The sequence below is a fragment of the Tasmannia lanceolata genome, unplaced genomic scaffold (assembly GCF_043159265.1).
Source record: "Tasmannia lanceolata isolate RefF3 unplaced genomic scaffold, GAP_Taslan_0.1 ptg000029l, whole genome shotgun sequence".
NCBI lineage: Eukaryota > Viridiplantae > Streptophyta > Magnoliopsida > Canellales > Winteraceae > Tasmannia > Tasmannia lanceolata.
Genome location: NW_027518706.1, coordinates 58,039 through 76,894, shown reverse-complemented (window position 1 = coordinate 76,894; position 18,856 = coordinate 58,039). Strand labels below are relative to the sequence as shown.

The 18,856-nt window shown below is 39.4% G+C and overlaps 1 pseudogene across 1 annotated transcript; it reads left to right on the top strand.

Moving 5' to 3' along the window:
- The first annotated feature begins 8,993 nt into the window (after window positions 1–8,993).
- On the top strand, window positions 8,994–12,846 carry LOC143859350 (benzyl alcohol O-benzoyltransferase-like; annotated as a pseudogene). Its single transcript, XR_013239242.1, has 2 exons — window positions 8,994–9,577; window positions 11,698–12,846. The product of XR_013239242.1 is annotated as a benzyl alcohol O-benzoyltransferase-like (transcript).
- Window positions 12,847–18,856: the final 6,010 nt, after the last annotated feature.

The following is an 18,856-nucleotide window of genomic DNA, read 5'->3' as shown; positions in this document are numbered from 1 at the left end:
AAAGACTGAGGATTCTTTACCTAAATAAGAGGAAAGAAGAGGGGAGAGGGTACTATCATGATCCAATAAACCCCTCTAAGGATGGACTTGGGCTATCACCTTCATCGCCCTGACGATGAATGGAAGGATCTAATGACTTGAGGCTATCTTTATAAAAGACAAAAGGAAGAGGGATACTACATGGAGCAAGTAGGTCTCCTTAAAAGATGGGCTTGGGATAGCTCCTTCATCGCCCTTACAATGGAAGGGCTACTAATGTCTAAAGGTCTAAGCAACTCTCTACCTAAAGAGGAGGGAGTAAGAAGAAAGAGGGTATTTATCATGACATGGTGATACTGACATCAATGAGTAGGGGCCAATACACATTGTTATGACGTTATTTTAATGACCACTTAGAATCCTCCCAATTGACACTACAATATATTTGCATAGAAACTGAACTAGTAAAGAAACATGAATCAGGAAAGACAAACTGAGAACATATAACTGCCCAACATAGCCATGTCAGCACCAATAATCCTTAACACTAATTGCGGACAGCACCCTATTTGGATAAATGACTCAAACCCATCTCATTTCTTTCTCTGCTCAAACCATTTCCTACTACTATGTTCATCGTAAATGCTATTTTCCATGTTCATGATAAGATTTAACTATCCAACAAGCTCATTCATTAGAAAGAAATGTATGTAACGACGCTAATACATAACAGGCGAACCTACATATTAAGAAGCATATACTTCAATTCCCTGATCAGCCATAAGACAAAACAAATGCACTAATTGACAATAATGTTCATTTTGAACAATGCAAAAATAAATTCTACAAAGAATTACAGTTAACCAAATCAACATTGACATTAGATATATTTCAAATCCTTAAACCTCCATTTGTTTCTAGGGGATATCACCTGATTCATTATTTCCAAGGACTAAGACAACAATCATGGAGCATGTGTAACTATAAAGACCTGGAAATTCTAACATAGTGACATAAAATTTTCTTGTTCTAACATAGTGACATAAAATTTTCTTGTTCTAACAATCGCACAAATCTCACAAAAGCATGTTAAACCTGTTAAAATGTGACAAGAATATCAAAAAAATAAAATAAAAATAGCTCAAAATTATAGAAGGATTGTCACAAATTCAAACAGAATTACAGCTATATGTCATTGAATTACATTCTAATAAAGATTACCCCAAACTATAAAAGATCTACCAAAACACAACTTAATGCTTCCAAATGATAATCAAATACTCAAGCAATTACAGATCTTGGCAAGATTATGACAAATTTCAAGCAAAAATGTAACTCTACACTGTCAAATAACGATCAAAGCAAAAACTATCTCAAATCATTTAAAATTTCTATTGATTTTAAACAAAACCACATCAATACTCTATCAAATGAACGTCTGGAAAGGATCATCACAAAATTAACATAATCAAACAATATTTAAGAAGAAGAAAAAAATAAATAATAAAATAAAAATAAATAAAAAAAAATAAATTAATTACCTTTTCTTTAAGAAAATTAAATCGAGAATCACCTTATAGCTCGCTTCAAATGATCGGAATGAGATTTCCACTGGCTGGAGATGAGAATCTGGTTGGAGAAGAAGGTTTGGATAGGAGAAAACAAATCCTTGGCGGAGAACTAACCGGTAAAACAATCAGATCTAAGAAATCTGGGCAAAAATGAAGAAGCTCTCTACTAGGGTTTGTAATCTGGAGAAAAAATGATAGAAAAGAACGAAAGCAAAGCTAGGAAGGCCTATAGAAGCGATCGGAGAAAGAATATCCGACCGGAGCTGTGGCAAGTTGCCGGAGAGGCGATCGGAGAAGATGAGGAGTGATCGAGAAAAAGAAAAATTAGAGCAAAATTTTGGGACTTCTGAAGCAGATCTGAGAGGGCAAGATAGTGAAATGAACAAAATAGCAATGGAGGAAAGTAGATTTGAGGTTTCTCAAAATAAAAATAGAAGATGACCGGCCGGAGAGTAAAATTCTACCGGAGAAGAAGGAGTGCGGTGGCTAGCAGGTGGTGAAGTGAAGAAGAAAGAGCCGGCAAATAGCCGGAGCTTGACCGGAGCTATGCCGAAATCCGGCATATTCGATCGGAGAAGAAAAGAAAGGGTTTGGGTTTTTGATATTTGGGGATCTCTCTCTCTTCTCTCATCTGTTTTTTTTTTATATAAGAAAATAAGGGTGATGATATTGGCACTACCGAGATTAGGCACGCGAAAATTTTGATAAGGCGCGCCCGCAAATTTTGTCTTATTTGGCCCGGGCGCGTCCTCCGCAGGATACATTCACCCCCCTGTTATGGGTTTGCACCGCGACACTATCTCGGCTCGTTTGCTAGGCAAACGCGCTCGGATTTTGACGAAATTTTACAGGGACCTAGATGAGACCCTAACCTAGCTTAGGGTGAAGTTTGGGACCCTACCTAATTGAGTTGATGGGGTTTTGCATAAAATTGGAAGGTTTAGGGCACGGTGAAAAGGGGGTGTCTACAGATGCCCCTCTTTGACAGGGCGTGCTTGTCACGCGAATGTCAAATCTGAACAGACAACACATTTTGACTGGCCCAAAATTGATTGGAGAGAAAGAAGAATGAAGAAGATGATTTTGTGAACATTGGATTGTTGGAAGGATCAAATACCTCAGGGGTTATGATATAGAATGGATGCCTCAATGATCTGAAAATGGAATGGATCCCTCAAGGGTCTTTATACGGAAGAGATGCCTCAGGGGTCTTTATACAGAAGAGATGCCTTAGGGGTCTTCATTTGGAAAGGCTTTGGTATTTCTCAGATTTCTACGCTCAGGGCGGATGCTCTCAAAGAGAAAAAATGATTTTACGCTTGGAGCGAAAACTTTCAAGAAGAATTTGACTTTACGCTTGGAGCGAATGCTCTTAGGGAGAATTTTGGTTCTACGCTTGGAGCGAATGCTTTCAAGAAATTTTTTGGCTTTACACTCAGGGTGAATGCTCTTCAAGAAAATAGTTCCTACGCTCGGGGCGAATGCTCCCAAAGAAGAAACTTTGGTTCTACGCTCGGGGCGAAATGCTTTCAGGAAAAAATTAAGTTCTACGCTTGGAGCGAAACCTTTTAAAGATACAAAATGATTTTACGCTTGGAGCGAAAGCTTTTAAAGATAAAAAATAAATTTTACACTTGGAGCGAAAGCTTTTAAAGATACAAAATGATTTTACGCTTGGAGCGAAATCTTTCAAAAATACAAAATGATTTTACGCTTGGAGCGAAAGCTTTCAGGAAGAATTTGGGTTCTAAGCTTTGAGCAAATGCTTTCAGGAAGAATTTGCATTTTACGCTTGGAGCGAATGCTTTCAGGAAGAATTGATTTTACGCTTGGAGCGAATGCTTTCAGGAAGAATTGATTTTACGCTTGGAGCGAATGCTTTCAGAGAAAATTGTTATTTCACTCAAGGCGGATGCTTTTTGGGATAATTCGGTTTCTTCACTCTGGGTGGATGCTCTCAGGGATAATTCGATTTATTCACTCGGGGTGGATGCTCTCAGGGATAATCCGGTTTCTTCACTCGGGGTGGATGCTCTCAGGGAAAAATGGTTCTTAAAATTTCTCATTCAACATGACTTATGGGTAATTTGGTGAAATGCTGGACACATAACTTAGCATTCAAAATATATTGGTGAGATAGCCTCCCACCAGACATATAACTCGAGTAACACATCGATCACACAGGTATTCCTGACTCCGCACTTGGGTGACGGTACACTGTGAAACGACGGACCATGACTTGACTTTTTAAGAACAATAGCATAACTGATAGAGTTGCGGTCCAGCTTTTCACCAAACTAGACAAGAAAGATCGACAGTTGAATGGAAATTTTGATCAGGGGTCCATGGTAATAAGCCATGAAGAGCCTTGCAGAGAACGAGGGTCCATGGTGGTAAGCCACGAAGAACCTCGCAAGAAAGATATTGGGTGATTAATGGATTAGAAAACTGAGAATCAAGGGTCCATAGCCATAAGCTATGAAGAGCCAAGAAGTAATCGAGGGTCCACGGTGACAAGCCGTGAAGAGCCACGCAATGTATCTAGGGTCCATGGCAAGAAACCATGAAGAGCCCAGCAGAAAGGAATCAAGGGTCCACGACAATACTCCGTGAAGAGCCAAGCATTGAATCTGGGGTCCATGACAATAAGCCACGAAGAGCCCAGCATACAGAAACAATGACATGTAAAAGATATGAATGGAATGACCATGAATAGTGGATTCATAATATATCTGAAAGGATATATCACAAAGAGCCACTCGGGGAGCAAGGGTCCATGGTGTACGTGAATGGTAGACCATGAAGAGCCAAGAAAGGACAAGGATAGTGGGTCCATGATACAGCATAGAAGACAGATCACGAAGAGCCACTCAGGAAGCAAGGGTCCATGGTATATCTGAATAGTAGACCACGAAGAGGCTTGGAAACCAACGGGTATTACTGAGAATTGATTGATTTTGAATGATTTTTGATTTTTTTTTTTAGACTGATTGCCTCTTGCTGAGGAAATTGGGAGTACGAGTTCCTTGCTGAGGATGAAACACAAGTACCTTGACAGGGGTTTTCGAGTTTTGACCCTTTTTTAACAGGTAAAAAGCATTATGCTGAGGTTTAAAGATTGTGGGAGCAAATTCTAGACTCCGCTGGGGAAATTGATTTTCTTTGGAAATTGACTCTTTTAGAAAGAGTCTTTTAGAAAGAGGGCTCATTTGAAGAATTCAGAGATTTGGCTTAAGACGTGCTCGTATCTCTCTTATCTCAACTTGTTATAAACATTGTTACTGATTGCCTTTGTGTGCTTGATATTTTTATGACGCAAGTCATAAAAGATGCCCCTAGTGTGTTGTACTTCCATGACAAGAGTCCCAAGGAAAGTAGAACCAGGATATGTAAGAAAAATTGGGTTTTCATGGGTTCCTTGTTTGGAATAAAAATAGGATGATGGCTGAGCCAGAAAATTTCTCTTTTCATTGACTATTATTTGAGGTTCACTCTTTCCACCACCTACTGCTTGAAATTTGACACATTCAACCTGTCTGAACAGGATATTTCTCGCTTTTCTCTGGTACCTAAACCAGGGTCTATTCTGAGGTTTTTTTTTTTCACTTTGGAAGGTATACACCTACTCTCCCAGTGCCAGACAACTTTGGACCTTGAAAAGAAAATGGATAAGAATGAGGAACAGACTTCCAGGACTCTATCAAAGAAGATGTACATTGTTCAAGGGATTTGACTCACTTTTAATTCACCCTTAGACCTGATGTATTTTTTTTTTATAGTAAGGTTAGCCACTCTTAAAATAATTTTGAAAACCATGTCAAGAAGTTCTAATTTCCTCCATCAGGATTTCTATCATGGTTATTACCCCTTTGGATTGCTCAGTTTTAATGCCCATAGTTTAGAAAGGAGTCAAAGTAAATCTCACTGACACTACTTAGATTCCAAGATCCTGCCCTGTGAAGTGATGGCTTCTTCAAATCTTCTCTGATGGGAACTCATGATTATTTCATTCCAGGTTTCTGATCTAACAAACCATTTGCCTCAGCTTTTGTGATGCAGCCCAAACCCATGAGGTTGACAAGTTTGAAGCCCAGATGAACCATCCTAAGCAAGTGAGAAGGTCAGCCCGCATCCAAGCCCAACACAAGGCTCATGTCCAACTTGAATCCATTAAGCATAAAGACCACCATGGACACGCTGATCGAGCTGGAGTCCCGCATTAATGAGTCTGACCACTTTTTGGAGTCCATTTTTGGACCTTTAGATGGACGAATCAGAGCAAATGCTTAACTAGGAAGTTGTAGATCTTTGAATTATCTTTCCAACAAATATTCATGGTCCTAATTTGGCTCAGTTGTTGAAGAGTTATGGCTATTTTGGTAGACTGTGTTTGCCAGCTTTGACTAGTTAATGTGTTTAGAGTTCCTAAAACTACTAATGATGTATGTGAGTCCCTAAACTAGTTAGTGGACTAGTTTGAATGAATTTTCTCATGTATTTATCTATTTAAAGAATATCAAACATATGTAATGGAGTTAGTTGAATATTTGAATGAAAATTTGCTTAGTGCATTTTCCTTTGAACCTTGAAGAGTTCTTCCTTGAAACCTAGAAGAGTTTCACTCCTTCCTTGAAGAGTAGGAGCTTTCCCCTATTGTTTGCATCCTTGAAGAATTGCAACCATCAATCTAGAAGAATTGATGCAAACATGGAAATTACAGTTGTAATAATTGTTTATTAATACAACTGTAATTTCCATGTAACTGGCTTTTACAGGTATCCTAAATATCATGTTACCATACTGCAATCGTTTCTGTAACTCCTATGCGCTTCGTAAGTTGGGATATTCCCACTGTTGGTGTTATGATTAGATTTTTTTTTGAATGGCTGTTATGATTAGATTTTAATCTTCTAATCTTGTGGGAAAAAAACCAACTTAGTAATTCCATAGTTACCATAAGCAATAAGCAAGGACGGGGATGGTTGCACAGTCAGGAATGGGTATAAAATAACAGTTTTCGGATTGGGTTTTTGCTTGCAATTATGCGTTCTAAGCGAGAAAATATAGCAAAATGAATAGCACATAATTCAATAGATTGCAAATGTTATAGCCTTTACATATGAAATGGTTTGTTAGAAATATTAGTTTTTATTCGTTGATCAGTTCTACTGTTCTTTAGTATCTACGGTTGGCATTATCCACAGCCCAATTCAATAAAAACACATCAAAATGATATACAAATATCTACTCCGAACAAAAGTTCATCTTTCTTCACCATTGCTACTATTATTTCTACTTGATCCAACATTCATCTTCATGGCTGCACTTCAACTAATGTAGTAGTACTTCAATGTTCTATGTGCATTTCTGCAGGTTAATGGCGAAAAACAAGTTCTATGTGGTTTTTAAGGGAAGGCAGGTAGGCGTTTATGACAGTTGGCAACACTGTCATGTTCAAGTTAACGGGTTTAGTGGAGCGTGCTTTCGTTCCTATAGGAGTAGGGAGGAGGCTGAAGCTGACTTTAATGCGTTTTTCCATGGCATTAGTGGCCGTACCAAAGATATAAAAGAAGATACGAACATTCATGCAGATTCCCAAGCTTCAACAAGTTCTGTTGTGACCAGTTCTTCTTACACTTAGGTTGAACTGTGTTGTTTGTTACAAAAGTATCAGTTACAGTGGAGGAATATCACCTTTGAATGACAACTTTGCTCTTGCATCAGACAGTTGTAGTATGTTTTATTCTCTGATATTAGGTGTGGTATTGTGTTCGCTTCTGTAAACTTTATGATCCTAGTCACGGATCTTATTTTGCATCGTGGCTTTTAGCTTAGTAGTTGTTTTTTTTTAAATCTTGGAATGGTAAATACACTTGGGTTTGTATGGAAATCATTTGCAATTGAATTTGTGTGCTTTTCTCTGTTCCATCTATTAGTATATAATCTAACTGCAGATGGCATTTCATACTAATAAGGGCTGCGCGCTGAAAGCTGCTTCTCTTTCAATTATGGGGAGCTTACCGGAGACGTGTAGCCGCACGTAAAGGCGATAGGGAGAGAACAATGGGGTAACCAATCAAGTTCTAAGGTTCGATCTGGGAAAAGAAAGATGGAAGAAAGAACCAAAACTCACTTTATTGAATTTCAGTTGCATCAGCTGGGTGATGTTTGTACTTTTTCTGATCTTGGCGTGAATCATCCATTGAAGAGATATAGGTGTATCAAATGTTATTGAGATCAACCAAAGGAAGCCCACTGCACTCCACAACTTAAGTAGTTCGTACCCCATGGGGACAACAAAATATGTTTTTGAGATCAACAAAAAAAAATGCATCTACATGTAGGACAACAAACACGGGACAAGAGGCATCATCCAAACGGTGTGAGGAATTTGATCAAGGAGGGGCAAATAATAAGATTGGTTGTGGCCAACAAACAAGGGCATCCCCAGGACCCAGGAAACATCATAAAAAAAATTAGATGGGAGGGCTAGGTTCATCCTATACAAATGAATTATTGGGCAAGCCCATTTGCTGAAAATAAACATAACATTGAAAAGTTATTGTTGTCCTCTCTAAAATGTCCATTTCATGGGCTAGGATGATCGAAACCGTCCATTTGATGGGCCAAAGCGTAAATAGCTTCTCGCCAAAACTTTTAATTCATAGGATGATCCTAGCCGTCCGATACATTTTTAATACGTTTCCAACTTTCTATAATATGTTGTTCATTTATAGATGGGAGGGCTAGGATTGTCCTATACAAATGAATTATTGGGCATAACATACAACCTATTTATGGTGTGGCCCATCAACTGGACGGCCTGGATCATCCTCTAGTGTGGCCAATATTTTTTTCATATAACCAAGCCCAAGCATTGAAAATAAACATAACATTGAATAGTCTCCCACCTATATTCAACCAACCAAATGCAACTTTTACAACTTCTCCTCAAAGCTCCTCTACAAATTCCGTCAACCAAATGCCACTTTTAGAACTTTCCCACACCTCTCCTCAACATATTGTTGCAACCAAATGCAGGAATGTCTGTCATTTCCAGCAAACTTCCACCTTTTGCCTTTACAACCAAACACCACTTTTGAAAGATGCCAGCTTTCTCCTTTTTGACTGACATCCCACCTAAATCCAGTTTGACTTTTAATTCCACCCAAACCCCAACACCCAAAAGCAACCAAAGAGAGCCTAAGGGAGTGAATTTATCGTCAAGCAGTGAAAAAGGTGGGCGGGATGTCATTTCCCAGAAAATTAAAGTTGGGCGGGATGTCATTTCCCAGAAAATTAAAGTTTAAAAGATATTAAGAGGTGAGTGAGATGTCATTTCCCAGAAAATTAAAGTTTAAAAGATATTAAGAGGTGGGCGGGATGTCAATTCCCAGAAAATTAAAGTTTAAAAGATATTAAGAGGTGGGCGGGATGTCATTTCCCAGAAAATTAAAGTTGAAACGATTGAGTGTAGACTTATTTTCTCTCACCATAAATCCATGTCCCATGTAGTCATCAAGACAGACACTCGAACCTCTCTCAGCTAACTAAAATCACCCACTTCTTTTTGTCGAGACACCTCTTTCATGGCATCCCCTCTAGTATTCTCTGTGACAAGGCGTGAACCAGTATTGGTCACCCCTGCCAAGCCCACACCACATGAATTCAAGCCCCTTTCAGACATCGATGACCAGGAAACTTTTCGGTTCCAAATTACTGTCATACAATTCTACCATAATGACACAAGGATGGGAGGGAGAGACCCAGCTGGAGTTGTGAGAGACGCGCTCGCTAAGGTGCTCGTTTTCTACTACCCGTTCGCGGGTAGGCTTAGGGAAGGGTCCGGTAGGAAGCTAATAGTGGAATGCACCGGTGAGGGCGTGTTGTTCGTAGAGGCAGATGCGGATGTGAGACTGGAGCAATTGGGTGAGACCTTGCATCCGCCCTTCCCCTGGCTAGACAAGTTTCTCTATGAAGTTCCTGGCACGGGAGAGATACTCAACTGCCCCTTGCTATTGATTCAGGTGCAGTCATTTATTCATTAACCCATGATTTTTAACTTTCTATAAAAGCCTAAACACTTGAACTTAAGATTTTTCCCGTATGTTTTTTTGAGTAAAATAGCAGGGAATGTAATTCTACTAATTACCCGAGGGGTGTTTGGTAGGGATTTAGCAAAAATTGGAATTTTGACCGCCGGTTATGTCGGGCGCTCGGCGGGTGACGTGGAACCCTTGAAATTCGCCGGACGAAATTCTCCAAATCGAAGGAAAAATAGGAGAATTTCCCAGAAAAATTCTTTTTCACCGTAATTGTCATAACTTTCTATTTTTGCTTGTAGTTTTTTCCATAATTGTCATATGTTTGGTATTTTTTTCGCAATTTTCAATCTTTATAACCATTTCTAGGTAATGATTACTTTTTTGCTTATTTTTGCTTTTGCTAGCAACCTTTGCTCATGTGCGCATCTTTGCACCAAGGATGGCCACATGTTGAGAAGTGACATAGGAGAAGTTTGCTAGTAAATTCCTATAAAAAAAAGAAGAATAAGGAAATGTTATCAACACTACTGTTTTCTTATGAGGGCACTCTCACTTTATTAAAAGTACGGTATGGCCCACACCATAGGATGATCCAAACCGTCCATTAGATGGGCCATAGCCTAAATAGGTTATGCTCCAAAAATCATTCCAATAGGATGATCCTAACCCTCCAATCTGAATGTTAGAGGGTTGATCCTAACCCTCTATAGATCTCAGAGGGTTAGAATCAACCAATGGAAATAATTTTGGGGCATAACCTATTTAGGCTATGGCCCATCTAATGGACGGTTTGGATAATCCTGTGGTGCGGGCCATACCGTACTTTTTATGAAGTGAGGAGTGCCCTCATCAAAAAACAGTAGTGCTGATAACATTCCCCAAAAAAATCTTAAAAAATACGGTAAAAACACTCCTGCACATTCCTACCCCCAAACAAACAACGTCAGGGAGATTTGCTCACAATCTCCCTGTTGACTGATTTCCTTTTGATTTCCTTTTGATTTCTTCTTCTCTAAATCCCCCCAACATCTACCAGCATCCAAACAGAGCATTAAACAATGATTGCCCGTGACTAGGATATTCTTTTAAGTTTTAACGAACTCGGCTATTTTTTTACTACCATTTCTAGCCAAGCTATGTGCATGAGTATAAAGTAGTGGGCCTCACCTTATCCATGGATTTGGGTGGAGATGATGGGCCTTGATCACCCATGGGGTAACATGGTGGCCACACCCTTCAAACATGACATGCCAAATGGAGGGCTACAGCCATGCTGTACATGGCGTGTAGAAAAATTTAGGGAAAATAATATTCATGGGATAAAAATGTGTTGTAGGTATTCCATGAAAATAAGGAAAGTTATCAGTTTTGTAAAACAATTTCCATAGAAAATGAGTCTCCAAGATGCTGGAAATTAAATTAAATTTTCCAATAAAAAAAATTTTGTGTAAAAAAACAACAAAAGACGACTGACTTTGGTATGTATAATCGGAGGAATGATAAATACAAGGGTACCCTTGCATAAAGAGATGGGACCGTGATTGGATTCATGTCATTTTTTATGACCTTTTAAAATCGGTTGCATATGGGGTGCAACTCAGGTCGGGTTGAAGCCAACTCCAACCCAAATCTCTAAACTGTCAACCCAAATCCGGCCCAATCCGACTCTCAACACTCTCAACCCGATGAAGGCTAACCCGATCCAACCCGAAAAATTAATGTCTCAACCCGAGCCAGACTCAATTTCCCAATTTGGGTCGGGTTGACCCAGTTATTGTGATATTTTTCCTTTAAGGTTTTTATGTTCTAAAAATACAAAACTGAAAATTTGTAAAAATAAATAAAATAAATAAATATGTCAGGTTTTGATGCAGGGAGAAACTGACACTTAAATCCGAACCCGACCGGACTCAAACACAACCGGAACCGCGACTTTTTTGGGTTGAAACCGACCTTGCGTCCCTTGTTGCACATCATTAATGACTTGATCCAATGGAGGGCCCTTTAATTTCTTTGAGCTCTTTATGCAAGGGCCCACCCTTACATGGATCATTCATCGCAGGTAGAGGTAGTTTCTGAGTTATGATTTGTGGTGAGTGCAGGTGACCCGGCTGAGTTGTGGAGGTTTCATCTTCGTCCTTCGGCTGAACCACACCATGAGCGACGGGTTCGGGGTCGTCCAATTCATGCGGGCCGTGGGCGAGATTGCCCGAGGCGCATCTACTCCGTCCGTGCTGCCCGTGTGGCATAGAGAGTTGTTCAGTGCGCGAAACCCACCACATGTGACGCACACGCACCGCGAGTACGACAAGGTAGTCCACACAAATGGGACCATCAATATTCCATTCGACAACATGGTCCACGGCTCTTTCTTCTTCGGGCCACAATAGGTGTCAGCTTTGAGGAAGCAGTTGCCACCCCACCTTCGCACCTGCTCCACATTCGATCTGCTGATCGCATGCCTCTGGCGATGTCGGACCATCGCTCTGGGCTTCAACGCGGACGAAGAGGTCCGAATGCTGTGCGCTGTGAATGCACGTGGGAAGTTCAACCCCCCACTGCCGGACGGCTATTACGGGAACGCTTTGTCATTCCCGGCGGCCATATCGAGGGCCGGGAAGCTGTGTGAGAATCCGTTGGGGTACGCTTTGGAGTTGGTGAGGAAGGCCAAGGCGGAAATGAACGAGGCGTACATGCAATCGTTGGCAGACTTCATGGTGGCCAAAGGGCGGCCTCCCTTTCAGGTGGTGGGCACGTACCTGGTTTCGGACGTGAGATATTCTGGGTTCGAGGACATAGATTTCGGTTGGGGTAGGCCAGTTTATGGTGGGGTCGCCGAGGGTGTGATGAGGGGCATTCAAGAGTTGACAAGCTTTTATATCCCATTCGGGGATGGGATTGTTGTGCCTTTTTACTTGCCGAGTAGCGCGATGGAAAAGTTGAGGGTGGAGCTTCACGCCATGACTACCCAACCCAAGGCCAAGGAGGAGCTCTATGATGTCACCTCCAAATTCACTATTTCTCGCATTTAACGCAACAACAAAAGATAGAGGCATATGTAATTAGATTGCTGGCCTTTAACAGCTGGCTAAATATGCTAAAACAACGTGAGTTCGCCTCATTATCAAAATTTTGTCGTGATATCAGATATCAGTCCCCAATAAGAAATTTGTCTTTTTTATCTTAGGGCACCCCAACTATGTTTTAATAATTGCATATAAATGCAGCTTCTCTTCTCTTCTCTTTTTTAATTGGCTTCTCAGAGCTTTTGGTAACGGTAATAGCCTTTGAAAGCACTTTAATTAAATGGTGAAATATAAGATGTGGTTGTACAAATATCAAAAGAGGTCGACTTTGATTGAAGGTCCCATCTTGTAGGATCCGATCAAGAACCGACATCAACCAATCATGGGCTGGTTTAAACAATTGTTGATTGATATAGTTACAAATGGCAAATATTTGCCTTTTCCCTCCCCCTTCTATCACTTGACCCAACTTACCACCAACGAAAGGCACCTTGCCAAGGTTGGGGGGCATGAAACTAAGGGCCCGTTTGGATACCTCATGCATTTGTATTTTGATTTGGATTTGAGTTTTAGATACAAAACACATCAATCATCTTCATAATCATGTTTTGAGAGAGAGAGAGAGAGAGAGAGAGAGAGAGATGTATCGCTGTTGCCGGAGCAACGTCGAGGAGTAGCGATGGTGACGGAAGTTGCCACAAATATTGATTTCCAAATAATGTCTCGTAGAATCGGACTTTTTTGCACTGACGTAGCTGATTTGGAAATATAAGGATCTGATCCAGTTCAAAATATCAACTAAATCCAAATCTAATTCTCGCTGGTATCCAAATGTGGCCTAAAGGAATTTCATATAGAAAGAAAGGATTTGAATTAGCATATGAAAGGAAGTGTGTTAATCTTTGATTCGAGGCCCTTTGTGGAGCGAATCGAAGTTTTCATCGCCATGCCATTATAGTAGTTCAACGGTTCAGGAGGCGGGATTTGTGCCTACTTCTCCACGGCTCGCTCCCAACCAAACCTTACTCGATTGATGGTTGTGCGGTAAGATTTCCCTTTTTCTATTATTTGTTTTTCGTACTCAGAGTGTAAACATGAGTGACATTAAGGCCTTATTTGTTTTTTATTTTGGGAATTGATTTTGAGTTCCAAAATATTATATTGTACTCATAATTAAATGTAATTGACTCCAAGAATCAATTTTGGACTAAAAACCAAGTCTCAAAGTCCAAAAGGAACATCGATCGCCCAAGAGTCTAAAGGTAGGTAGAAGCCTATGAGTCAAATTCTTTTGGGATTTCATATAATTTGCAAACGTTTATGCAAGTCTAATAATACTTGTCAAATGTTGTTCACCAATGCAAGTAAGAGATCCCAGAAAAATAGAAAATAAAATTATGGTCTTCACTCTTTTCTCTTTCATCGTCTCGATTCCATCCTCTCTCTCTCTCTCCAGCGAACTAAAAATATCCTATGACATTGTGGATTTGTGGCCCACAAATGAACTCTGAAGTGGGACCCAGAAGAAAACTGGAATTCACGCATACACACACCATATAAAATCTCCACTGATACGCTCAAAATATATCAGTTATAATATGGTGTAAGCTCGTATAGCTCAAATTATTATTTTTAAAGTATTGTATAACTTACCATAGGATGATCCAAGCTGTCCATTTGATGGGCCACATTGTAAATACATTGCACCCCAATGAAAATGGTTTTTGGGGTGCAATGTATTTACGATGTTAGGGTCATAGCCCAAAAACTCATTTTGATAGGATGATCCTAGGCCACATCGTAAATACATTGCACCCCAATGAAAATGGTTTTTGGGTGCAATGTATTTCCGATGTTAGGGTCATAGCCCAAGAACACATTTCAATAGGATGATCCTAGCTCTACGATTTGAATTGGAATTGCATATTATGGAGACCTTTCATAGAGCTAGGATCATTCTATTGAAATGAGTTTTCTGGCATAGCCTTACATTGTGGCCTATCAAATGAACGGCTTGGATCATCATATGGTAAGTTGTACAATACTTTTTGAATGATACCAGACTACACAAACTTTCACCATCCCAAAACAAATTACCCATGCCATGCTAGGAGTGTTAAATAGTGGACCCAACCCATCAAAACATGTGTAATATAATTTGGCCCCACTACATGAAATGTAAGGGAAAAGTTATACTAGCCCCCTTTTTTACTTGGGAGAAACCCTCTAGTGTAAAAGAGTAATGGGCGTCACCCATGTTCTGCCCCTCTTCAAGCAAATTCCTGGCTCCACCCCTGATGATGTCGGATTAATTATTTCTATGCAAAAGAAGTTACAAGCGATGAAAATTTTGGGTTTGGATGTTGTATAATCTAGTGGAACCGATACCACTTGATCCAAGATTTAACGGACCATATCTCTTTCTATGGCTGCAATTGGTAGGGGAAAATAATAACACACGTTCTTCGATCTGTGGCCAAAAGAAAATCATGGGTTACATATTACAATCTTTTGTTTGCTATTGTCTACAACTACATGGGTTACAGATTACGATCTTTTGTCTGCTATTGTTCTACAACTATTGACTGTCCATTGCAGTTCATGATTTGCTTGTTTCCACTTAAGAACGTGTGTTATCATTTTCTCCTACCAAATGCAGCCATACAGAAGAGATCCGGTCTGTTAAATCTTGGATCAAGTGGTATCTGATCCACTAGATTATACAACATCTAAACCCGAATTTAAGATCAACCGGTATCAGAGCAGCATTGCAACATCAAGTCGGGGTAAGCAATGGTGAACACCCACGTTTTTTCAAGTTCAAATAAAGCACAGAAAAATATCCTCTTCTTCCCCTCCTCTCATTTTTTCTAGTTTTTCCATCTCTGTACTTCCAAAGAAGAGGAAGAAGGGGAAAAAAAGAGGAAGCAAAGAAAGAAGAAGTAAAGAAGATGAATAAGAAGTAAAAGGAAGAATTGGTGCCAGAAAAATGGAAGGTGCCGAAAAAAAGAAGAAACAACATAAGAATCAATGCAGGAAAAAATGAAAAAGAAAAGTAGAGGACGGGAAAAATAAGAATCAACTTGGGTCACTCGGGTCACTCGGTCTGACTCGGGGTCATCGCTCATCTCGGTCTGACTCAGGATCACCTCAATCGGACTTTGGGTTATCTCGGTCTAAATCGGGGTCATATCGGTCAAACTCAGGATAATTGTGGTTTGTCTCCAGGGTCATCTCAGTCAAACTTGGGGTCATCGCTCATCTTGATAGAATTCAATGTCGTTCTAGTAGAACTCGGGGGCATTCGATCCCTGTCAGACCAAGATGACCCTGAACAGACTGAGATGACCCTGAGTTTGGTCAATCTAAGAGTGTTCCATTTTTTTCGGCGTCTTCTATTTTTTCATCCTTCCTCTTCTTTTCCATTTTCATGACGCCTTCCATTTTTCTGGCGTCAATTCTTCTTCTTTTTTCTCTTCTTTTCTATTTTTTAAGCGCCTGCTATTTTTTCAGCGTCGATCTTCCTCCTCTTCTTTTACTTTTCTTCTTCTTCTTTCTCTTTTTTTCTTCTTATTCTTCCCCCTTTTCCTCTTCTTCCTCTTCTTTGGAGTTGTAAAGATGAAAAAAGTAGAAAAAATAAGATGGAATAGTTGACGTTTTTTCTATACTTTATTCGCACTTGAGGGCAATATTGTCTTTTGGATTGTATGTCGACACAATCTAACCACCTTGATTGTCGGTGCCATTCATTAAAATTTCAGAATTTTTAAGCAATTTTGGGATCTTTTCATTGCATGGTAAAGTAATTTCTATTCAACCTCAAATGGATTGATTAAAATTTCTATTCAAGCAAAAGGAAAAGATCTCAAAAAAAATAAATAAGTAGTTCTGAATTCGTATGAGATTATTGATAGAGAGGACTGCCATTACTAAAACGTGGGATTGTCACCGTCATTTCTCCCGTCCTTTCTCCCATAATACTGGCGTTTGTATCATTGGAATGAGAATAGTATGGAAACATGTCACTTTTGCCATGTCGGGCGGAAAATGACCTCAAAAAGAAGTGGATCACATATGTTCAATCATTTCAATGTGCCTTGGAGGACCACTGAGAGAGAGAGAGAGAGAGAGAGTCATATACAGTTGCTTTCAATGTTAGTCCTTTTGTCCCCGTGGCTGATATCCGTGCTCCATGCTGGGGTTACCCCACATCGGATGAGTGGAACAATGTGGATGGGCTTATAAGGATTCGGGCTCCCTCCCTGCAAATACCTAAATTATCCCCTTTCAAAAATTTGTTCCTCTCTAAAAATGAAGGACGTTTTTGTCCATGAGAATTAGACTAAAATTAGGGCTTCTTTAAGAAAGCCTATAAATACACATCTTAGGAGAATTTTACAACCATTAAGAAACCCTAAAACATTTTCTACAACCCTGAGAGGATTCTCGTGAGAAAGAAAGAGGAGATCGAGTTTTGGAAAAAGAAAGTGAAGATCAAGGTAAGAACTATGTTCTTTATTGATTTATGTTATTAGAAACCCTAAAACAAGAATTATGTGATCTTGAAAAGATGAAAGCGAAGGTTTTATTTCGTTTAATATGTGCCTTAGGATTGATCTCGGTTTCCTTAGGATTCGCTTTGTTATGGAATCCCTAACGAGTCCAAGATCGGATCATTTTGATTTTTAGAAAAGTTTATCTTGAAGGGTCGAACAAAATAGTTTAGATTATTTTTATAATAATTATATGTGTCGATTCGAGCGTGAAATTATATTAGTTGGATTCATCTCGTCGATACGAATCCAACGGATCCGAACAAGCGCGAATCGGAGCTAAAACGAGAAAGTTTGGTCTGTAGAAGTTATGGCAAAATCGGGGACGAATTTGAAATTATCGCAAAGAAATTATGAAACTTCAAAAATTCGTAACTTCTTCGTTTCGTGTCCATTTTCGACGCTTTTGTACTCTACGGGCATGTCAGAAATGAGTACTTTCTGTTAAAAATAGTTTCAAAATTTTTTGGAGACTCTATAATGATAATAATTCCAAAATACTAAAAAGAACACTAGGACGGTTTGCCGATTCTTTTCCGAAGAGGCACCAAAGGGTGTCTTATGTCAGTATGAGTATATATATGCCTGATAGGAGAGAAATTAATTATGAAACTCATGGAGAATATTCATACTCTTGATTGTAGGTGATTATGAAAAGGAAAGTAGTTCGATATCAAGGTATGTAATTTCGTACCACTTTGGTGATATAATTCTCCATTGAATGATATGCCCCTTTGATTTGTAACTCTCTATTCTCTTTGAAAATATGAAATCTCTGATAATTTTAGTCTTTGATTTGAGTCTTTGCATGCTTATCCTTTATTGAACACAATCTATTGAATTTTGTACTCATTGATAGCCTACGATTTTCGCATTGAATATGTGACCCTTATATACTGGATTTATATCCACAATATTCTCATTACTGGAATTGAAACACATTAAAATTCTCAATTTTCTACGACATCTAGGAGATAGAATATTTTCAAGAACAAGAAAATCATAAGAACCTTTTGATTGTTGTATACTCAACTATTCTGAAAAAATCTTGTGGAACCAACTTGAACTACAATCTTTGGAACTTTGTACGTATCTTTGGACCTTGTGAATATGTGGACATCTTTTGTGGAGGCTTATGTTATATGTGAACTATAAGAGCCTACACCAATGAGGGTTATACGTTGGCTTTTGGGTCCTATTAGTGGGTGCTATTCGTTGACCCTATCGACAGGTATATGAACTTAAAAACTAGTTTCGAACTGCGGGCAGTAGGATAAAATAGCATGCTTTTTGGGCTAAGCCGATGACCTTTGGGTGATTTCGTACCTTTCTGATCACTTACAGTGATCTCTTAAGACTTTGTGACTTCTCATATTGAGACCTTCTTTGATGTGATACCTTGAAATATGACTTTGTAAGCTTTGTTTCTCAGATATTGTATTTGTATTAGTTACCTCATGTGTAGCTTTTACCATCTTCGTTTACCTATTGACCCTCTATATAGCATGCTTTTGACCCCACTTTTGTGGTGCGTCATTATGTACTGAGCTTTTCAGCTGACTGTGGTTTAACAATTTTTAGCTTTTGAATCTCCTTGAGGTGCCATCATTCATCCGTCTTGGTGGAACCCACAATATTTGTTCAAGTTCTGTCATTTCCCACTAGCTTTCATCTTCTTCGGC